General features: G+C 37.6%; 1 protein-coding gene across 3 annotated transcripts in view; it reads left to right on the top strand.

Moving 5' to 3' along the window:
* ABCB7 (ATP binding cassette subfamily B member 7) overlaps positions 1-24685 on the top strand; it is a 106868-nt gene that overhangs the window by 302 nt on the left and 81881 nt on the right. The window lies entirely within an intron of this gene.

Raw genomic sequence — 24685 nt, 5'->3', positions numbered from 1 at the left:
CAAGGGGACCTGTAGGGAAAAGGTTGCCCTCGTGACCTCGGGGCAGAGAGAGCACCAAGAAGAAAGTCATGGCTAACTCGGAGCAGCAGTAAGTGAAGGAAATTAACGTCAGTAATTTGAGGAAAGGGCGAAGAAGAAAACCTTTGAGTTCAGCAAAGGGAAACGGGGCAGGAGGTTCTGGGCAGAGGACACCTGGAGCGCTGGAGGCTCTCGTAGGAGTCATAGTTTTTCTCTCATATTAAGAGTTGGGGTAGACACCATTCCCAGCCTGCTTGCCTTTCTAAATACGAGGAAAACTGGGTTATTTTCCCCAATTAGTAATGGAATTTGGGACAGTTTATCTGTGGTTCAGATTTTACTCAGTTGGAATTAGCAATTCGGAGAGCACTGTAATGACAGCAAGCTATCTATAAACAAGTGGCGCCAGTTAACTCCCTTGCTGACAGGCGTGCTTCTTGATAGGCCAAAACCGTAACTATCTTTCCAAAACATAGACCGCCCTAAATTCTTGTATAAATATGACTGTCCCAGATCTGAAAAGTACAGCGATGTTCTCTGTGCACATGTCATTTTGGAAGCCATAGGCTACTTATCCTTAACTTACGAATGTAGCTATGGTTGTAGTGCCTCCTAATATTTGAGCCCATTATTACCTCTCACTCAGGAACGGTTTTTTAAAAAATTATTTGTACTTAACTGTACTAAAGTATATCTTTTTATTTTCTGTGTATTGACAAGAGGTTTAATTGCCACCACTTATTTATCAGTATCACTTTAAAATATTGTCAGTTTTGTATGAGAAACAACCTCTTAAATTTTGATTCTTCATCTACAAATATTTAACGTCTACCTTGTACATAGCCGTGTGCTAGATGATAGGGTACTAAGAGAGACATACAGTTATGCCTTCAAGGATTGTACAGTTTAGTTAAGGAGATTGGATCTATGCATTACAAAAATAACTGAAAAACACAGTGGTAGGTTAATTAGCAAATGAATAGTATGTACAATAAAGGCTATAGGCATCCAGAGGAAATAGTGATAATTAAGGACCAGGTTATAAAGAGTATTTCATGCTGGTGATGGAACTGGGGAGAATATTCTGAACAGGGAGAATAGGGAATGACACTAAGCATGTGGAAGGCTGATGGAATGAAATTTATAGTTCATTCTGTAATTATTGAACACCTCTACAGGAGCAAACAAAATAAAAGTCCTGTCTTTAAAGAGCTTAAAATCTAGTGGGAAATATGTAAATTAATCGGCAATTAAAATATAGTGGAGCTGTGTAATAATGGGAAAGGTACAAGGTATGGAACAGTATATGTGAGGGGTATTAAGTCTAATCTTAAGGTAGGGAAGATTGCCTTAAGTAACCGATACCTAAGGCAAGAGCTGAAAAATTAGAAGTTAGCCAGTTAAAGAAAGAATCGCATGTGCACAGGCCCACAAGTCAGAGAGAACATGGACCTTTTCTAGAACTGCATGTAGTTTAGACTGTAGTGAGTCATTCAAGATAGGAAATAGCAGATTAGGCTAAAGAAGCAAATCTAGATGATTTTATTAAGGTTTTTAAAGTATTTTATGGTTGAAAGTTTCTAACACATGATCTCTTGGGAATGGTTTTTGTTCTGTAGTTCTCCAATAAGGCAGATGAAGTTAAGATAAAATTTGTAGGACTTTCTTAAGCTGGAAGAATGAGGGGGAAGAGGGAAAAGGAGAAGTTATTAGGAATCTCAGAGGAGGCAATGGCAATACAAATTTAGCTTTCTCTCTTTCCATGAACGCTATCTCCACAACTTCCTTCTTCCACTCTGTTCTTTACATCCTACCATTTCCTTTAGTTACCATTTCCTCAGTGTGCAAAACAAGGGAAAGATGTTACCTTTGTTTTCTGTTTCTTAAAGGCATGGAACTCTTGCCATCCTTTTTTTAAAATATGGATTTAACAGGGTGAGAAAGGATGATTACAAAGTTTTCAAAGTAGAAGCTGAGGTAACCTGAGATACCTGCAAATTCGTGACTTGTGATTAAGATTACAAAATAATTATTGAGTTCATACTTTTAGGATGATCATTAGTATATAGCGTAATATTTTAGAGCTGAAAGGAACCTTAGAGCAGTGTTATGAAATAATGTTAGTGGGTTGGATTAGCACTTTTTTAGATGAAATTCAGTAGAATATAAAGAAAATAGCAGTGCATTTGACATCTTAAGTGAAGTATTGTTTCATGAACTTTTATGTGTGTATATACACACACTATATATATTATATATATACACACACACACACACACAGAGTACCACATGTGTGTGATTACTGGAATTCATTGTAAAATGTATTTCTCACTCAGTATATGCTCTAGACCTGGGCTGTGGAATATGGTAGTTCTTTTGGATAGGTACTATTTTGTTTTCATTTGTTGGTCTGACCTCATGGACAAAGAATGGGAGCTTTAATTTCTCCCAGTAGCAAGTTCCACCTTCCTCCTCTTCCACCATTGGCTGCTAAGAGTTAGCCGAGTAGATAAAAGTTAAAATACTTTACTCCTGGCTTTCATATTAACTGAAGTGGGAATATAATAACAACACTAGGGAAATAATCCTCCTATTCTACATTTTAGAGGTTCTAGTTCATATTTAAATTTAACAATATAAGATGCCTATGAAGAAACTACAGTGATTACTCAACAGTCCCAAAACGTACTAAAAGAATAAAAAACAGAACTTATCCATCCTGGCTAACATGGTGAAACCTCGTCTGTACTAAAAATACAAAAAAAAATTAGCCGGGCGTGGTGGTGGGCTCCTGTAGTCCCAGCTACTTGGGAGGATGAGGCAGGAGAATGGCGTGAACCCGGGAGGCGGAGCTTGCAGTGAGCCGAGATCGCGCCACTGCACTCCAGCCTGGGCGACAGAGCAAGACTCCGTCTCAAAAACAAACAAACAAACAACAACAACAAAACAGAACTTACAAGAGAAATAAGGGTGTCTTTAAGTGGATTATAGATCATGGAACTGAAAAGGGTGAGAGGTGATTCAGTGACATTTAAAGTACCTGAAGCGGCCTGGTGCAGTGGCTCATGCCTGTAATCCCAACACTTTAGGAGGCCAAGGCAGGTGGATCACCTGAGGTCAAGAGCTCCAGACCAGCCTGACCAGCATGGTGAAACCCCGTCCATACGAAAAATACAAAAAACAGCTGGGCATGGTCACGTGCACCTGTAGTCCCAGCTACTCAGGAGACTGAGACAGGAGAATTGCTTGAACCCTGGCGGCGGAGATTGCAGTGAGCCGAGTTCGCGCCACTGTACTCCAGCCCGGGCGACAGAGCGAGACTTCCTCTCAAAAAAAAAAAAAAAAAAAAAAAAAAAAAAGCACCTGAAGGGGTTATTTGTAGTTCAGTGATGCCTAAACTTAACTGGAACATTAGGTTATGATACAAAGATGTGGACTTCATTTGCAGGACTTCATTTGCAGGAAGAGGGATTTAATGTGCATATGAGAAGTAATTTCTTAGACTAATAGTCTATCTTAGTGTATTTGGGCTGGTATAACAAAATACCATAAACTACATGACTTATAAGCAAGAGCAATTTATTTCTCACAGTTGAAGGTGCTGACAGATTTAGTGTCTGGTGAGGTCTTGAGGTTCATAGGCGGTGCCTTTTAGCTGTGTCCTCACGTGGTAGAAGAGACAAGGCAGCTCTTTGGCCCCTCTTATAAGGGGACTAATCCTGTTTATGAGAGTTCTACTCTCCAAGTCCTAATCACCTCCCAATGGCTCCACCTTTTAATACCATCACATTGGTGATTAAGTTTCAATATAGGAATTTTAGGGGGACACAAATGTTAAAAGCATAGTCCTTTTATTAGGAGACCAAGAAAGACTTTTAAAATTATTAAACAATAATTTACTGTCATTAGAAAAATATTAGCTATTAGGAAGCAGCCAGCTTGGTTTTGAAAAGAGCAAGACATACCAAACCAATTCTTCATATGAGTGACAGTCTATCTTGATTTCAACATGGCTTTTAATTGTCCCCTACATTGTTCTCATGCAGTAAGCTTGGAAGGAATGATATTGAATACTATTAAGGGGTCTTGAGGTAGGAGTAAGCCTTACTGTAAAGAAAATACAGATGACTTAAAAGATTTTTATTTCTAAATGTTAAAAATAATGAAATAACTGGTGTGCAAAGGGCATAACTTGGTATTGTGGGGTGAACACTGGACCAGAACACTTGACCGCCTGAGCTCTATTTGTACTGTTAATTATCTTGAACAGATAACTTGTTCTTTTGGACATCAGATCCTGTAAACTAGTAACATTTGACTACCAGATCTCTAAGGTTTCTTGCAACGCTATTGTTTCTTTACTGTAATCCTTTAGGACCAGCCCTTTTTATATAGGACCTCTACTTTGTGATCCTAGTTTACTACTGGTGTAGTATTCAGGAGCAACATAGGGTAAGTTTATGTTCACATGAATTTTTAATGGGACAAATTTGTATTGTTCTTGTCATATTTGTATATCTAAGAGTAGGAATAGAAAAATGGAATTTAATTATGAGTTTAGTATTTGGTAGTGTTGGGAAGATGGAAGTAGTGTGGAGGAAAAAGTAAGCTAGGTTCTGAAATCATCTAGGATGGTAGAAATAGATTCTAAGTGGTGGTGAAGAATAGCAGCAATGCTATAAAAGTTGTAAATAAAGATATACCTTACATGGGCTGTATATGATAAGGAATGGAAAGTGGCACTGGGGCTTGAGAAGAGAAATTCAGGGGATTCTTTATTCAGATATAGTCATTTTGTCTTCACAGTAATCCGGTTAGGTAGGTGAACATTTCTTTGTAGTAGCAACGGCCTCTTCTGTCCTTTTCAGTCCCTTAACTTCTGCCCTAGTTTTAGACCCTTATTACTTTATGCATGGGTTTTGTCCCTGCTTTCAGGGACTTGCCCTTTCAATCCATCCTATACAGCACATCTAGATTATTCTTCCTAAGGCATGACTTTTATCCCATCACTTCCCTGCATAAACTTCAGTGGGCTTTACATCTTAGCCTTAAAAATTTCCACCTAACTAGATTGCTAGCCGTATTGTAAGCTGTTTCTCTACAAATACCCTGTCCCTCCAGTCACCCTATATTGTTCCCTGTTCCTTGGACCGTGTGCTTTTTTGTGTCTGTTCTTTTTTTTATGCCATACCCTATGTCTGAAATGCCCTCTCTCTAACTCATGACTATTTTTCAAATGTTAGTTCAAAGGTCAGTCCGTTCCCTGAAACCATTCCTTATAAGCTAATAAGACTTTGATTTCTCCCTCCTCTGAACTCCTACAACACTTTTTCGTACAAGTAGTTATGTATCTTGTGGAGGAGATAAGATTTTATGTGCCTAAAAGGCGAATATATTCCAATCATCTTTTTGTTTTTATCTTCCACAGAGCTAGGCACGGTATGTTACATGTAATAGGCAATCAGAAAATATATGTAAAATGAATGATTAAACTCTATAACCAAACCAAAACAAAAGTCTAACATAATAATTAATAATATTTGTTCTGCTGCTATACATTTGGAATTGAAAGCTAACTTTCTTCAGGGCAACCTCATAAGTTTGTCCATTGCATTTCTGTCATTAGGCATATGGTACCGTGGTGGAGTAGCATCACTGATTGTTGTCAGTTTTAGTTCAATAACCAAAGCACACTTACTTTTTATCCTAAAATTTTTGAGTTATTTGTGAGCATCATTTGCTAAGATAAAGTGACTTACAGGATAAAATTCTTTGAGGAATAAGATATAAAAATTTGCTGTTTGTAGAAATTTTAACTGCACACTGTATTTTGGGATGTTCATTAGTCCTCTGATTAAGTTTTCTTTACGATATCTAGAGAGGGATGGATATTAGAGTAGGGAAACTGCATCCTAAGGGTATAGTTCCTTAGGTGCTGATGTTTTGGGAGAGCAGCTTTTAAACTTATGCTTTTCAAAGCATATTAGAAAAAGACAAGGTGAAGCTTCAATTTTGGTTTACTTATCAAATTGTTTTTACTGATCTTGAGTAACTTATACTATAATATTGTAATATATTTATATTTTTGAGTGCATGAGTATTTGCTAAGTATGAACTCTTTCTTCAACTACTCTTGACTATAGTGACTTAACAACTGTGCATGTACATGTGTGCTTGCCTGCTACGTTTGCCGTAACACTACAGATTGGGTGGCTTATACAACAGAAATGTATTTTCTCACAGTTCTGGAACCCATGAAGTCCAACATGAAGGTGTCAGTAGAGTTTATTTCTTCTGAGGTCTCTCTCCTTGGCGTCTAGATGGCCATCTTATACCTCTGTCTTCACATTGTCTTTTCCCCTGTGTGTGTCTGTGTCCTGATATCCTCTTCTTAGAAGTTTACTGGTCATATTGGATTAAGGCCCACCTTAATGACCTCATTGAACTTTAATTACCTCTTTAAGGGCCCTGTTTCCAAATATAGTCACATTCTGAAGTATTAGAGGTTAGGACTTCAACATATAAATTTGTGGGGGCGGGGAGTACACAATTCAGACCATAACAATGTGTGTATGTGTTTGTATGTGTGTGTATGTATATGCAAATGCATAGAAAATTGGAAAGATATACTCCAGTCTGGTAAAAGTGGTTACCTCGGGGGTGGGGGGGGTTTGGGATTTTAAAAGACAAAAAAAAATTTAATTTGCTATTATGAATACACAGACATAGTTTGATATACTGTACTTGTTTTTACAGTGAGAAAAATATTTCATGTTTAAGCTTTTCAACTGATGAACTGACCTTTTTGAGTAGGTTGTATTATGTTCATTTATTTGAAGTCCAATTTGTTTTGTCTACTAGTAGTAATGCATTTTATCATCTCTGTAACTTTTATATTATTTGTTTATTTTTTATTTTTTCGCGATGGAGTCGTGCTCTGTCACCCAGGTTGGAATGCAGTGGCACAGTCTTGGCTCACTGCCACCTCTGCCTCCCAGGTTCAAGCGATTCTCCTGCCTCAGCCTCCCAAGTAGCTGGGATTACAGGCGCACACCACCACACCTGGCTAATTTTTGTATTTTTAGTAGAGATAGGGTTTTGCCATGTTGGCCAGGCTAGTCTCGAACTCCTGACCTCAGGTGATCCGCCCACCTCGGCCTTCCAAAGTGCTGGGATTACAGGCCTGAGCCACCACGCCTGGCCTTGTAACTTTTATTTTAAGTTCAGGAGTACATGTGCAGGTTTGTTACATAGGTAAACTTATGTCATGGAGGTTTGTTGTACAAATTATTTTATCACCCAGGTATTAAGGCTAGTACCCATTAGTTATTTTTTCTGATCCTGTCCCTTCTTCCACCTTCCACCCTCTGATAGGCCCCAGTGTCTGTTGTTCCCTTCTATGTGTCTATGTGTTCTCATCATTTAGCTCCTACTTATAAATGAGAATGTGTAGTACTTAGTTTTCTGTTCCTGTGTTAATTTGCTAAGGATAATGGCGTCCAGCTCCAGCCATGTCACTGCAAAGGACATGATCTTGTTCTTTTTTATGGCTGCATAGTATTCCATGATATATTTGTACCACATTTTCTTTATCCAGTCTGTCATTGATAGGCATTTAGGTTGATTCCATGTCTTTGCTATTGTGCATAGTACTGCAATGAACATATGCATATATGTGTCTTTATAATAGAATGATCTATATTCCTTGGGGTACATACCCAGTAATAGGATTGCTGGGTCAAATGGTAATTCTGTTTTTCATTCTTTGAGGAATTGCCACACTGCTCTCCACAGTAGTTGAACTAATTTACACTCCCACCAACAGTGCATATAAGTGTTCCTTTTTCTCCATAACCTCACCAGCATCTGTTATTTTTTGACTTTAATACTAGCCATTCTGACTGGTGTTAGATGGTGTTTCATTGTGGTTTTGATTTGCATTTCTCTAATGATTAGTGATGTTGAGCATTTTTTTTTTTCGTATTCTTGTTGGCTGCATGTATGTCTTCTTTGGAAAAGTGTTTTTTTCATATACTTTGTCCACTTTTTATGTTTTTTTTTCTTGTAAATTTGTTTAAGTTCCTTATAGATGCTGGATATTAGAGCTTTGTTGGATGCATATTTGCAAAAATTTTCTCCCATTCTATAGGTTGTCTGCTTACTCTGTTGACAGTTTCTTTTGCTGTGCAGAAGCTCTTTAGTTTAATTAGATCTCATTTGTCAATTTTTACTTTTGTTGCAGTTGCTTTTGTTGTTTTTGTCATGAAATCTTTTCCTGTGTCTCTGTCCTGAATGGTATTACTTAGGTTGTCTTCCATGGTTTTTATACTTTTGGATTTTACATTTAAGTATTTAATCCATCTTGAGTTAATTTTTGTATATGGTATAAGGAAGGCTCCAATTTCAATCTTTGGCATGTGGCTAGCCAGTTATCCCAGCACCATTTATTGAATAGGGACTCCTTTCCCCATTGCTTGTTTTTGTCAGGTTTGTCGAAGATGTTATGGTTGTAGGTGTTAGGCCTTATTTCTGGAGTCTCTATTCTGTTCCTTTGGTCTGTGTGTCTGTTTTTGTACCAGTACCATGCAGTTTTGGTTACTGTAGCCTTGTAGTATAGTTTGAAATCAGGTAATGTGATACCTCCAGCTTCATTCTTTTTGCTTAGGATTGCCTTGGCTATTTGGATTCTTTTTTGTTTCCATTTGAATTTTAAAATAGTTGTCTCTAGTTCTGTGAACAATGTCAATGGTAGTTTAATAGGAGTAGCATTGAATCTATAAATTGCTTTGGGCAGTATAACCATTCTGACTATATTGATTCTTCCTATTTATGAGCATGAAATGTTTTTCCATTTGTTGGTGTCATCTCTGATTTCTTTGAGTAGTGGTTTGTAGTTCTCCTTGTAGAGATCTTTCACCTCCTTATAGTTAGCTGTATTCCTACGTATTTTATTTTCTCTGTGGCAATTGTAAATGGAAGTTTGTTCCTCATTGGTGCTTGGCTTGACTGTTGTTGGTGTATAGGAATGCTAGTGATTTTTGTTTTTATTTTTTTATCTTTTTATTTTTATTTTTGCTTTTTTAGAGCCAGCCTTGACTCACTGCTAGTGATTTTTGCACATTGATTTTGTGTCCTGAGACTTTGCTGAAGTTGTTCATCAGATTAATAAGCTTTTGGGCTGACACTATGGAGTTTTCTAGATATAGGATCATGCCATCTGCCAACAGGGATAGTTTGACTTCTTTTCTTCCTATTTGGATGCCCTTTATTTCTTTCTCTTACCTGATTGCCCTGGCCAGAACTTCCAATACCGTGTTGAATAGGAGTGGTGAGAGAGGGCATCCTTGTCTTGTGCTGGTTGTCAGGGGAATGCTTCCAGCTTTTCCCCATTCAGTATGATGTTGTGATGTTGGCTGTGGGTTTGTCACATATGGCTCTTCATATTTTGAGGTATGTTCCTTCAATATCTAGTTTATTGAGAGTTTTTAACATGAATAGATGTTGAATTTTATTGAAAGCCTTTCTGTATCTATTGAGATAATCATGTGGTTTTTGTCTTTACTTCTGTTTATGTGATGAATCACATTTATTGATTTGGGTGTGTTGAACCAACCTTGAGTCCTGGGGATAAAGCCTACTTGATTGTGGTGGATAAGCTTTTTGATGTGCTGATGGATTTGGTTTGCCAGTATTTTGTTGAGGATTTTTGCATCAGTGTTCGTTAAGGATATTGGCCTGAGGTTTTTTTTGGTGTTATGTCTCTGCCAAGTTTTGGTATGAGGATGATGCTGGTCTCAGAATGAGTTAGGGAGGAGTTCCTTCTCCTCAATTTTTTGGAATAGTTTCAGTATGAATGGTACCAGCTCTTTGTACATTTGGTAGAATTCAGCTGTGAATCTGTCTTGTCTTGGGCTTTTTGTGGTTGGTAGGCTATATATTACTGCCTCAAGTAAAGAACTCATTATTGGTCTGTTCAGGGATTCAGTTTCTTCCTGGTTCATGGAGATCCTCCCATACTCTGAGCGATCACTCCTGCTTGTGGGACATAGAGAAGGCACCAAGATCTGAGATGGCCAGCACCCTGTCCCAGAATAAAAAAAGTCTTTAATGCGTTTATAAAGCATTCCTGGAAGTATTTGCTGCTTTTAAATGTAACCAGTTTTTGGTTGTTACTTCATTGCGAAATTGGGAGATTCTTTGGAAATTGAGTCCCCGTGTTTCCTATTCGTTTCAGTGGTTTCTCTTCTTGCTGTGCATATTTGATTCTGCATATTTGATTCTGCCTAATAAAGAGCTATTTATACTTAGGTTTCTTTTTTTCAAAATCAAGTTTTTATATTAAAAAAATTACAAAAACAGTGCAAACCCACTACTGAAAGATTAGAAAATACAGAAAAGCCAAAAAAAAGCAGCTATGCTAATAGGTCAGTATAACCTATACTTTTAATAATACCAGCTAATATTTTTATAGTGTTTTACTTTACAAAATGCTTTAAAATTTTACTTTTTCTTGCTTCTACTTATTTATTTAGTGTTTTTCACCAGGATCAGAAAAAAGGCTCCCTATTGATTAGAGCTTTACTCTAATACAGTAGATACTAGCCGTATGTAGTTATTTAAATTTCAATTAAAATTAAATTAAAGATTTAGTAACTTAGTCATACTAGCCATAATTCAAGTGCTCAATAGCCACATGTGGCTAAGTAGCTGTTATATTTCACCGCACAGAATATTTCTGTCATCACTGAAAGTTTTCTTGTACATGGCCATTCTAGAAAGCAATTTTAAGTAGGGAGTGACATTATCAAATTTGTTTTAGGACTGTGATTCTGGGTGCAGTTTGAGGGAAAGATTAGAAATAGGCAAGGATTGGAGATAGGGACATTAATTAAGAGAATATTGAAGTAATATAGGAGAGAAGTGATAAGTGCCTGCATTGCCTGTCATGAGGTAGCATTGTCAAGATTTGTTACCAAGTATTCTTGTATCATGGAAAGAAGACAGGGCTTTGAAGCAGGAGAGTGTTAACCTTATCTTAGTTATTTTATCTCAGTCTCAGTGTTTTTAGACTATAAATGGGTATTTGAATAAAAATTTTCTTACCCATCTGATATGGTTTGGCTGTGTCCCCACCTAAATCTCATCTTGAATTATAACTCCTGCAATTCCCACATGTTGTGGGAGGTGATTGAATTACGGGGGCAAGTCTTTTTCTGTGCTGTTCTCGTGATAGTGAATAAGTCTTACGAGATCTGATGGTTTTATAAGGGACAGTATCCCTACACAAGCTCTCTTTGCCTGCCATTATTAATGTGAGATGTGACTTGCTCCTCCTTGCCTTCTGCCATGATTGTGAAGCCTCCTCAATCATATGGAACTGTAAGTCCATTAAACCTCTTTTTCTTCCCAGTCTCGGGTATGTCTTTATCAGCAGCGTGAAAATGGACTAATACAGTAAATTGGTACTGGTAGAGTGGGGCACTGCTGAAAAGATAACTGAAAATTTGGAAGTGACTTTGGCACTGGGTACCAGGCAGAGGTTGGAACAGTTTGGAGGGCTCAGAAGAAGACAGGAAAATGTGGGAAAGTTTGGAACTCCCTGGAGACTTGTTGAATGACTTTGACCAAAATGCTGATAATGATAATGGACAATGAAATGCAGGCTGAGGTGATCTCAGATGGAAATGAGGAACTTGTTGGGAGCTGGAGCAGAGATGACTCTTGGTATGTTTTAGCAAAGAGACTGGTGGCATTTTGCCCCTGCCCTGTAGATTCGTGGATCTTTGAACTTGAGAGAGATGATTTAGGGCATCTAGCAGAAGAAATTTCTAAGCAGCAAAGCATTCAAGAGGTGATTTGGGTGCTGTTAAAAGCATTCAGTTTTAAAAGGGAAACAGAGCCCTTTGTGCTTCCATAATCCATTGCTTTGATAAATAGAGTAAATCTATTTAAATAAACCTATTGTAAAACTCTTTGAAACAAATTCTTAAGTGTTACCAGCTTAGAATATTGTCATATATGTAAAAACAGTAAAATCAAACTATATTCTGTTTCTAGAGTTTATCACCACCTAATACAGCTCTATGTTTTCAAAAAGAACATGCTACCAGTCTTTTAACAAACCGTTATTGGGCACCTGCCATTTGGCATACATTCTACTAGGCACTGGGGCTATAGCCGTGAATAAGACACAGCCTTGCCCTCCAGGAATTCACAGTTTAAAGGAGAAAGCAGGTAGGCAAACCAACACTTTAAGGTGTGGTAAATGCTTTTGTAGAGCGACGTGCAGGATTTTATATGAGCCTGGAGATGGGGAACCACCTTCAGTCCAGGGAGGTCAGGAAAGACTTTGCAGGTGAACAATTTGTAGATGAATATTGAAGTCTTTAGGTAGATGTTGGACTGGTGGATGAATGGGGAAAGGCTAATTTAAAAACACCTTGGGGGGAGATTCTTTGAAAGTGTGCAAACATCATATTTCTTTCTAAACTTTCAGTAGCTAATTTTAGCATGCATCAGTGGATCTTGTCTGCAATTATTACTGTGGTGTTTGCCTAATTACAGTTGGCCCTCCATATCCATGGGTTCCGCATCTGTGGATTCAATCAACTGCAGATTAAAATATTTGGAGAAAAATGATGGTAGCATCTACTGAATATTTACAGACTTTTTTCCCTTGTCATTATTTCTAAAACAATACAGTATAACAACTATTTATATAGCATTTACATTGTATTAGGTACTATAAGTAATATAGAGATGATTTAAGGTATACGGGAGGATGTGCAGAGGTTATACATAAATACTACACCACTTTATATAAGGGCCTTGAGCATCTGTGGATTGTGGTATGTATAGGGGTTCCTGGAACCAGTCTCCCACAGATACTGTGGGACAACTGTCTGTTTTTCTGTTTCCCTCATTCCTTCTACATTTGTTAATTGGAATTTTTCTGTAAGGAAGAGATGTATGTCCCTTCTCCCTCATTTAATTGTTAATTTATTTATACCCGGATGGATCCACAGATGTTAATTATATTCTATGAGTTAAAATCTATTACATTAATTATATATTTTGTTGCTCTATTTTTCCAGGTTTGGGCTATTGGGAGATCCTTTTAGGTTGGCTCCTGTTTCCTTTGGACATGCCCTCATCTTTTTCCAAGCATTTCTTTACTTTCTGGCATCACACAATGCTCCAGGTTCATCTTATATTTTCCCTGCACTGGCCCTGAAATCAGCCCCCTTTCTGGAGGGCGGTTTGTCAGAATGAATCAAAAACCTTAAAAAAAAATTTCACCCTCTTTGACCCAACAATTCTACTTCTAAGAAACTGTCTTAAGGAAACAATCAGGAAAGTGCACAAATGTTTATACATTAATATACAGATACTCTTTACTGTGTTATTTGTAGTGCTCAAAGTTGAAAACAGCTTTTGTATCTGACACTGGGATTGGTTAAATAAATTATGGTTCAGCCATCAGTTCACCGATCTTGGAACTGATGTTTTTCAACAATATTTAATGATGGGGAAAATGCATATGATCTAATATTCAGTGTAAAAAGCAGTCTACAAAATTCAATAGGCCAAATGATTATATTAAAAAAAAACATATGCAAGAAACAGCGATTTAAAAAGAAGCACACCCAAATATAAAGACATTGTTTATCTCTGGGTGGTAGGATAATGGGTGACTGTTACGTTCTGTCATCTTCTCTATATTTTCCAAATTTTCTACAATGAACCCAACTTTCATTTTTGTGATGCTGAAATATGTTACAGTAAATACGTAGTTTGAGCCCAATTATTGTCTATTCTTTGCTGTGGCCTTTAAGTTTCTCAGCGAAGCAGCTGCCAGAACCTGAGCTGCTTTCTGTCTCCGAAGCTTGGTTTAGAATTAAAAGATGCTGAATTGATATCTTTTTTAGAGAAAAATGGAATTAAAAAATGCCAACATATTGACAAGAGGTGACTTTAGCTCATCTCTCATGTGCTCCACTCTCATCCTGAAACACATGAGAGTTAAGGGTTTTTGTCTTTGTTTTTAACCTTATGAGATTATGTCCTGGTGATAGAACTTCTACTTCATTCCACAACTCTCATGGGTAAAGTTAAGAAGAATAGGGAGACTTGGTGGTATAAAAGGATGAGAGAAACATTTGGTCTTGGTTTCTATTCTCTTCTAATTTTATTTTTGACTCTGAGTGTCTTTTCATGTCCTTTTCACATCCTGCCTTTAAATTAAAGAACGTATCAGAACAAGGTCAGAAAGTGAAGGTGGGAGTAAACCTTCACTCCCAATCCTGTTCTAGCCTTTTATCCTGGTTGTCTATAGAAAGGAGAGCAGAGACTTTCCAGATGGAAAATCCATTCTTATCCTGGGAGTAGATAAATGTTCATATCACTTCTTTTCATTGTTTTAAGGTTTAATTTTATCATATTTAATTGTTACCCCATTAATGGTTTATTTTAGTGTATAGTATTAAGTAAAGATCTCTTTTTTCCCATACTGATTTTAATATGAAGAATTTGTCAAACAGTAACTTTATATTTGGGTTTTTTTCAATATTTGGTACTTGATCTCATTAATTTCGCTATCCATATGTCAGTACCACACTGTTTCCTTTATTAGAGACAGGGTTTCACTATATTGCCCATGATGGACTTGAACCCCTGAACTCAAAGTATCCTCCTGCCTCAACCTCCCCAGTAGTTGAACTACAGGCATGCACCACCACACTCAGCTTCACACACCATTTATTTTACAATATAATGCAATATCTGATAGAATAAGTTTCTCCTTCCCAACACACTTACATTACTCCTCGTCTCCAAAATTTTCTTGGCTTGTCTCACTAGTTTATTCTTCCAGAGGAGCTATTAAAATAGTTTTGTCAAGATCTCCTTTAAAAATCCTGTAGAGATTTCTATTGGATTTCATTAAATCTATTAATTTGGGGAGCATCAATATCATCATATTGTATAATCTAGTATTTTTCTCCATTTATTTAAATTTTCTTTTATGTACTTTCGTAAAGTTTCGTAGCTTTGGTCATATGTGTCTTAAGTATTCTATACAAATTGATTGCTAATATGTGTATGTACAGTTGATATTGTGACAGTCTAACCCATATTATATTTTCTATAAACTGAGGGCATCTTCACAATGCATTAAAATATGCAGAACTTTTGTACTAGCCTGTATGATTATACACTTACAGATTAAAAGCTTATATGTAGAAATCTGCCTAAATAACATCTATGAGAATCATTTGAGGAGGAAAGGAATTAAGTTAAATCAATGTTTATATGAGCATTTCCTCTGAGAAGCATTATGAAGTTTGGCATGGCAGATATAAAGAATACAAAGACATGTGCCCTGCCCTCATTGAGTATATGGAATAATTCAATAAAATGTAATGTGAGTTTAAACCTAAATAAAAATAAAGAAGACTTCAAGGACAGTTCAGAACCATATAAGAGATTACACGATTGACCAGTGAGTTTTGTAAACAGGTACTACTCTCAGATGAGAGAGTTACTTCAGGCTTGGAGAAGAGAGTGATGTGGAAAGGATTTAGGAAGGTGGTAAATTTTGACTGACATCTTGAGAGATGAATTTAAAGAAAGAGGAAGGGAGAAGACATTCTAGGCAAGATAACTGATGTCCGCAAATGTGCAAAGTGTGTTTGAAGGTTAGTGAATACATCAGTTCGAATAAAGTGTTCATGAAATAGAGATGGGAGAGACATGACTGAAAAGGTCAATTGGTGTCAGATCAACATAGAACTTAAATACCATTCCAAGGGTATTGGAATTAGTAGGGAGCTATTAGATAATTTTGAGCAGAAGGAATAAGGGTTTGAAGTGTTTTAGGAAGATTAATCAGTGGTATACAGCAGTGGTTCACAAATGTGAACCTGGGATTAGGTGCTGAGCTAGCTGCATCAGAATTACCTTAAGGTCTTAAAAATAGTTTCAGATCCTTGTATCACATCCCTGAAGATCCTTTTTTTTTTTTTTGAGACGGAGTCTTGTTCTGTCACCCTGCTGAAGTGCAGTGGCTTGATCTCGGCTCACTGCAATCTCCACCTCCCGGGTTCAAGCGATTCCCCTGCCTCAGCCTCCCGAGTAGCTGGGACTACAGGTGCATACCACCATGCCCAGCTAATTTTTTGTATTTTGGAAGAGACAGGGTTTCACCATGTTGGCCAGGATGGTGTTGATCTCCTGACCTCATGATCCACCCACCTGTGTTCCCAAAGTGCTGGGATTACAGGCGTGAGCCACTGCGCCTGGCCTCATATACCTGAAAATTCTTGTTCAGCAAGTCTGGGATAATGTTCAAGAGTCTATATTTTTTAAAAGCTTCTGGTGGATTCTGATGTATATTCAGGCTTGGGAACTACTATTGTAAAAGATGTATGAAAAAGGAATACCAGTTAAAAAGCTATTCTATATGTCAAGTTACTTGTTAATAGCTGTGAAGTGATATAAAAGGTGTTTCTTCATTCCCTCCAGTATTAGTATCTGGTTTGGGAAAATCTTTATGAAGAGCTTTTATCGAGAGTTAATTAAAAAAAAATTTTTAAAGCAGTCAAAACTAAAACAAAACCCATTAAATACAGATTGAACAATACAATTGCCAGGCTTGATTTTGTGTGTGTGTGTACATATGTATATGTATAAATATGCATGTGTGTATACACACATAAATATGTACCTAACAGCTTCATAATGCATACTTTTTTTCTTTTGTTGGAACACGTGTGTGTGTGTGTGTATGAGGGTTGCAATTTCCTCACATCCTTGTCAACACTTGTTAACATCTATCTTTTTAAATTTTAGTTATACTGGTGGATGTGAAGTGATGTTTTATTGTGGTTTTGATTTGCATTCTCCTAATGACTAATGGTATTGAGCTTTTTTGTGTGTGTGTAAGCAAACATTTAGAAGATGTTTTTATTTTTTTCTTTCCAACTTTTAGGTTCAAAGGATACATGAGCAGGTTTGTTACATGGATAAACTGCATGCCATAGGGGATTAGTGTAAAGATAATTTTGTCACCCAGGTAATTAGCATAATACCCAATACATAGTTGTTCCATGCTCTCCCTCCTCCCATTGTCTACCCTCAAATAGGCTCTGGTGTCTATTGTCCCCTTCTGAGTGTCCATGTGTACTCAATGTTTAGCTCTCACTTAAAAATGAGAATATGCAATATTTGGTTTTCTCTTTCTATGTCTGTTAGCTTAGGATAATGGCCTCCAGCTCCATGTTGCTGCAAAGGACATGATCTCATTTTTTTATGGCTATGTGGTATTCCATAGTGTGTATGTACCACATTTTCTTTATTCAGTCCACCATTGATGGGCATCTAGGTTGATTACATATCTTTGCTATTGTGAATAGTGCTGCCACAAACATATGTAGGCATGTTTCTTTATGGTAGAAGGATTTATATTCCTTTGGGTGTATACCCAGTAATGAGATTGCTGGATGGAATGGTAATTCTATTTTAAGTTCTTTGAGAAATCTCCGGAATGCTTTCCACAATGGCTGAACTAACTTACATTCCCACCTGCTGTATATAAATGGTCCTTTTTCTGCAAAACCTTGCTAATATCTGTCATTTTTTGACTTTTTAGGAATAGCCATCCTGACTGGTATGAGATGGTATCTCATTGTGGGTTTGATTTGCATTTCTCTAATGATAAATGATGTTGAGTATTCCTTAATATGCTTGTTAGCCATGTGTTTGTTTTCATTTGAGAAGTGTCTGTTCATGTCCTTTGCACATTTTTAATGGGGTTGGTTGGTTTATGCTTCTTGGTTTATGTTCTTTATAGATTCTGGATATTAGACCTTTGTTGGATACATAGTTTGCAAATATTACCCCCCATTCTGTAGGTTGTCTGTGTACTCAGTTGGTTGTTTCTTTTGCTGTACAGAATCTCTTTAGTGTAATTAGGTCCCATTTGTCAATTTTTGTTTTTGTTAAGATTGCTTTTGGTGTCTTCCTCATGAAGTCTTTGCCGGGTCGCATGTCCAGATGGTATTTCCTAGGTTGTCTTCCAGAGTTTTTGTAGTTTTGAGTTTTACGTTTAAGTCTTTAATTGATGTTGAATTTATATTTGTCAATGGTTAAAGATAGGGGCCCATTTTCGTCTTCTGCATATGGCTAGCCAATTACCCCAGCAGCATTTATTGAATAGAAAATCCTTTCCCCATTGCTTGTTACTGTCGGCTTTGTTGAACATCAGATGGCTGTTGGTGTGCAGCTTTATTTCTGGGTTTTCTAACCTGTTCCAATGGTCAGTCTGTCTGTTTTTATACCAGTACCATGCTTTTTTAGTTACTATAGCCTTGTAGTATAGTTTGAAGTCAAGTATTGTGATGCCTCTATGCCTCCAGCTTTGTTTTTTTTGTTGTTGTTTTTTTTGTTTTGGTTTTGGTTTTTGCTTTTGCTTAGGATTGCTTTGGCTATTTGAGCTCCTTTTTGGTTCCGAATGAATTTTAGAATGTTTTTTTCAGATTCTTTGAAAAACATTGGTAGTTTGAATAGGAATAGCACTGAATTTAAATTGTTTTGGGCAGTATGGCCATTTTAACAATTTTGATTCTTCATATCCATGAGCATGGGATATTTTTCCATTTGTTTGTGCCATCTCTGATTTCTTTTAGCAGTGTTGAAATCCTCATTGTAGAGACCTTTCACATCCCTAGTTAGCTGTATTCTTAGGCATTATATTCTTTTTGTTGCTATTGTGAATAGGATTCTATTCTTGATTTGACTCTCAGCTTGGACATCATTAGTGTGTATAAATGCTGCTGATTTTTGCACATTGATTTTGTATCCTGAAACTTTGCTGAAATTGTTTATCACATATAGGAGTCTTTGAACAAGGACTATGAGGTTTTCTAGGTGATATCTAGATGATATGATAGTATCATATCATCTGTGAAGAGAGATAAATTGATTTCCTCTCTTCCTATTTGGATGCCTTTTATTTTTTTCTCTTGCCTGATTGCTCTGGCTAGAAAATCCAGGACTATGTTGAGTAGGACTGGTGAGAGTGACATCTTCATCTTGTTCTGGTTCTCAAGAGGTATGTTTCCAGGTTTTGCCAACTCAGTATGCTGTTGGCTGTGGGTTTGTCTTAGATGGCTCTCATTACTTTGAGATATTTTCCCTCAATGCCTAGTTTGTTGATGGTTTTTTAACATGAAGGGATGTTGAACTCTGTCAAAATTCTTTTGTGTGTTTATTGAGATGATCATGTGGTTTTTCTTTTTAGTTCTGTTTCTGGTGATGAATCACATTTATTGATTTTTATATGTTTAACCAAACTCATATCTCAGGGATAAAGCCTGCTTGGTCATGGTGGATTAGCTTTTTGTTGTGCTGCTGGGTTTGGTTTGCTAGTATTTCACTGATGATTTTTAAATCTGTGTTGATCGGGGATATTGGCCTGAAGTTTTCTTTTTTGTTGTTGTTGTATCTCTGCCAGGTTTTGGTATCAGACTGGTGTTGGCCTCATAGAATGTGTTACGAACCAGTTGCTCCTCTTCTATTTTTTGAGTTGTTTGAATGGAATTAGTACCAGCTCTTCTTTATACATCTGGTAGAATTTGGCTGTGAATCTGTCTGTTCCAGGGGTTTTCCTGGTTGGTAGGCTTTTTATTACTGTGTCAGTTTTGGAACTCATTTATCTGTTTAGGGCTTCAATTACTTACTGGTTCAATCTTGGGAGGTTGTATGTTTCTAGGAATTTATCCATGTCTTCTGGGTTTTCTAGTTTGTGTGCATAGAGGTGTCTGTAATAGTCTCTGAGGGTTTTTTTTTTTTTAATATCTGCGGGGTCGACAGTAATGTCCCCTTTGTCATTTCTGATTGTGTTTATTTGGATCTTCTTCCTTTTTTCTTTATTAGTCTAGATAGTGGTCCATCAATCTTATTTATTCTTTTGAAGAACCATCTTTTTTTGTTGATCTTTGGTATGGGTTTTCTCGTCTCCATTTTATTCAGTTTAGCTCAATTTTGGTTATTTCTCTTCTGCTAGCATTGATGTGAGTTTGCTCTGGTTTTTCTGGTTCCTTTAGATGTGACATTAGGTTGTTAACTTGAGATATTTCTAACTTTTTGATGTGGGCATTTAGCAGTCTAAGTTTTCATCATAACACTGCTTTAGTTGTGTCTCAGAGATTCTGGTATGTTGTATCTTTATTTGCATTAGTTTAAAAGAATTTCCTGATTTCTGCCTTAATTTAATTATTTACCAAGAAGTCATTCAGGAGCAGATTGTTTAATTTCCACGTACTTTTATAGTATTGAGTGATTTTCTTAGCATTGATTTTTATTTTTATTTTTCTGTGGTCCGAGAGTGTGGTTGGTACAATTTCAGCTGTTTTGAATTTGTTGAGAATTGCTTTATGGTAAAGCATATGGTCTATTTTAGAGTATGTGCCATATGCACATGAGAAGAATGTATATTCTATTGTTCTTGCATGGAGTGTTCTGTAGATGGCTGTTAGGTCTGTTTGATCAAGTGCGAGGTTAAGTCCCAAATATCTTTGTTAGTATTCTGCCTCAGTAGTCTGCCCAATACTGCCAGTGGGGTGTTGAAGCATCCCACTGTTATTGTGTGGTTATCTACATCTCTTTGTAAGTCTCTAGGAACTTCTTTTATTAATCTGGGTGCTCTAGTGTCAGGTGCATATATATTTAGGATGGTTGTATCTTGTTGAATTGAACCCTTTATCATTATGTAATGCCCTTCTTTGTCCTTTTTGATTGTTGTTGGTTTAAGTCAGTTTTGTCTGAAATAAGAATGGCAAGCCCTGCTCTTTTTGTTTTTTGTTTACTTCGTCTTTCTCCATGCCTTTACTTTGAGCCTGTGGGTGCCCTTGAATGTGACATGGGTCCATTGAAGATAGCATACAGTTTGGTCTTGTTTCTTTATGCAACTTGCCACTGTTTGCCTTATAAGTGTAGCATTTAACTCATTTACATTTAAGGTGAATATTAATTAAGGTGCATATTTGATCCTGTCATCGTGTTGTTAGCTGATTTTTATGTAGGCTTGATTGCGTATTTGCTTCATAGTGTTGATGGTCTATGTATTTGAGTGTGTTTTGTGGTTTTTGGTAATGGTCTTTTATTTCCACGTTTAGCACTCCCTTAAGGGCCTCTTGTTAAGGCAGGCCTGGTGGTAATGAATTCCCTTAACATTTGTTTGTCTGAAAAGGATTTTGTTTCTCCTTTGCTTACGAAGCTTAGTATGGCTGGATATTAAATTATTGGCTAGAATTTCTTTTCTTTAAAGATGCTGAATATAGTTCCACAGTCTCTTCTGGCTTTTAGGGTTTCTGCTGAAACGTCCACTGTTAGCCTAATGGAGTTCCCTTTGTAGATGACCTGCCCCATCTCTCTAGCTGCTTTAATATGTTTTATTTCATTTCGACCTTGGAGGATCTGATGACTATGTGTCTTGAGGATGGTTGTTTTGTACTGTATCTCACACTGACAGGAATTCTCGCAGAATTTCCTGAATTTGTATGTCAACCTCTCGTGAGGTTGGGAAAATTTTTGCATACAGTATCCTCAAATATATTTTCTAAGTTGCTTTCACTCCCTGTCTTTCAGGGATGTCAATTAGTCATAGATTTGGTCTCTTTACTTAATACCATATTTCTCCCAGATTTTGTTCATGAAAAAATTATTTCTTATTTTTGTGTAACTGAGTTAATTTGAAGAACCTGTTTTTGAGCTTTGAGATTCTTTCCTCAGCTTGATTCATTCTGCTGTTAATACTCCCGCTTGTGTTACGAAATCTTGTAGAGAATTTTTCAGCTACTTAGCTCATTTTGGTTCTTTCTTAACATGGCTATTTTGTCTTTCATCTCTTAAATCATTTTATTGTATACCTGGGATTCCTCGGAATGGGTTTCAGCGTTTTCCTGAATCTAGGTGATCTTCATCGTGGTCCCAATTCTGAATTCTATGTCTGTAATTTCAGCCATTTCCTCCTGGTTAAGAACCATTGCTAGGGAGCTAGTGTGGTAGTTAGGAGGTAAGGAGATAACTTTGGCCTTTAGATTTGCCAGAGTTGTTGTGCTGGTTCTTTCTCATCTGTGTAGGCTGATGTTCCTTTAACTGTGGTATAATTTGAGTATAGTCAGTTGACTTGTTTCTGACTATACTCAGTTTTCAAAGGGCTGAGGCTTGCCGCAGGGTCTTTATTTGTGGCTGAATTCTTGTTCTTGGTTTCATAGCAGAGTATTTTAGCAAAGTATTTTTGGTGTTGAAGTTTGGACTGTAATCCAGATGATACTTAAAGTATAATGGCCGGTAGGCAGGCTTTTGCTCAGCTGTGCAGTTCCTCTGTATTTCCTTGCATTTACAGCCATGCTCCCTCTCAGTGCTTTCAGAGTGTGGGCTCCTCTCCCACTGGAGTGCTGGCTGTAGATCTTGGTTTGGCACTCCTGAGCTGTGCTCCACAAGTCCGGGGTGAGCTCAGGCTTTTTGTTCCCTCTTCAGCTGGAGTCAACAGGGTTGGCGACCTTGGCAGTGACAATGGCAGAGGGCCTTTCGCTTGTTCCTTGGGGCTCTGCCCCAGGCAAATGCAGAGCTGCTGTCAGTCAGAACAATCTGCCTAATGTGGGGTGGCTGTGTTGCGGGCCCAAGCCAGAGTTCGCTGCCTGGTGCTGGGCAGAGGAGGTCAGGGGCTCGCAGGGAAGTCATACTGGCCTCTTCTTCATAGGAGAGCTGTGGCATGCGGGACGTGTGAGTGAAGCACTCAGGATCTTTGTTCCTTCCCCAGTCCGAGGGCAGCAAAGCCAGTAGTACTGCAGTAGCAGTGGCAGAGGCTGAGGGGCTGTCAGTGGCCACTGATAAACTCCACCCCAGAGAAACACAGAGCCACTGACAATGGGAATGTTCAGCCAAGTGTGGGGAAGCTACACTGCAGCCCCAAGCCCAGGGCCCTGCCTGGTGAAGAGGAGGGGTGGGGACTCACAGGGAAGAGAAATTGGGCTCCTCTGTATGGTGGCTGCAGTGTCACGGAGGTATCAGTGAAGTGACCAGGCTCTTTTTTCCTTCTCCAGCTCAAAAGCAGTAAGGGTGGTACTGCTGTAGCTGTAATGGCCGAAGGGATATGGGTTGACTCTGGGATTTCTTCCTCAGAGAGATGCAGAGCTGCCCAGGTGGTGTCACGGTGGTTGTGCTGTGGGCCCAGGTTAGAGGGCCCTACCCAGTGAGGAGTAGTAGGGGCAGGGACGTGTGTGGAGAACAGACTGGCCACTTTTACATAAGGCAGCTATGCTATGCTGGAGGTTCATAATAGTCCTTAAGCTCTTTGCTCTCTCCTGAGCTTGAGGGCATTGGGGTGGGAGCTGAGCAGCAGCAAAAATGGCGGTCTGTGTGTAGTCTCTCTATGTGTTTGCACTTTGAGATTGAAGGGGATTTGTTTCAGCCTAATTTTGTGGTAAATGTTGTTCACAGGTTCTGTTGTTGGTTATGCTGTTGTTAGTGTGAGAATTTGGGAAGTTAAAAAAATTATACGTCCACTGCCCTGCCATCTCCCCCATCATATGCTTTTTAAACCGTTTATTAAAGTATATATGCAGGAAATGCACATATAAGTATACAGCTTGATGATTTTTTTTACAAACCGAACAGACGCATGTAAACCTGTGCCAAGAATGCCATCATGTTTGAAACACAATTAAGTTGGATATAAAACTCTAGGCTCAACATTCTTTCCTTTCAATGCTTTGAAAATCCTACTCCATTTTCTTTTTGCATCTAGTATTACTCTTAAGAAGTCTGATGTCCATCTGATGTCTTTTTACTTCATGTTATTTGTAATTTTTAAAATAACTTTTCTGTTTTTTCTATGTCCCCATTTGTCTATGTGACTCTTAGTTATTTGTTTTTTTTTGAGATTCATTTAGAATATATTATTTTACTTACATGTTTTTAAATTTTATTGTCAATATGTCCAGGAGGTAGTTTTTTCTTATTCTCTTGGCACTCTGTGGACTCTTTCAGTATGAAATATTTTATCTTTAATTTTTGTACAATGAATCTCTTTATTTTTGTAAATATTTTTATCTCCATTTTGATTTTTTCTTTTCCTTTGCTTCAGTAAATAGTTGTTAATATGTACACTTTTGTGTTGCTTTATTTATATTATTACTTTTCATACCTAATATTTCCATTCTCTTTTCAAGGTACTGATTCTCCCTTGTATCTCTTTTCCCAGGGTCTTTCTTCCTAGGCTAAGTTTAACTCTTTTTCTTGCTTGCCCATCTGTTATCCCTTGCCCCAGGCATATGCCTTTATATGCTTTCAACAGAGGACCCTATGGAAAGCCACTTCAGCCCCAAGAGTGTTCTGATAGGTACAAGATAAGCCCCTGAGCCAGTCCTTCAGGGAGCTGCCAGACAAGTCAAAAAGTATAACCATAATTCTTCAAAAACAAGTCCATATTTCCTTCTCTCGTACCAGCAAGCTATACCAAGAATGCAAGCTGCCATCCCCATTGGGGGATGGAAAGTTGGTATGTGAGTGAGCGCAAATGTCGTAACACTCTCTTCTGATACTTATTTAGCAACTTATTTTTTCATTATACACTCCCCTGGTTGTTGTTAGTTTTTCATTAGAT

This window comes from Pongo abelii, chromosome X, assembly GCF_028885655.2.
Source record: "Pongo abelii isolate AG06213 chromosome X, NHGRI_mPonAbe1-v2.0_pri, whole genome shotgun sequence".
In the NCBI taxonomy this organism is placed as follows: domain Eukaryota; kingdom Metazoa; phylum Chordata; class Mammalia; order Primates; family Hominidae; genus Pongo; species Pongo abelii.
Note: the sequence above shows the minus strand (reverse complement) of the source record. Positions and strands in the feature narration are given on the sequence as shown.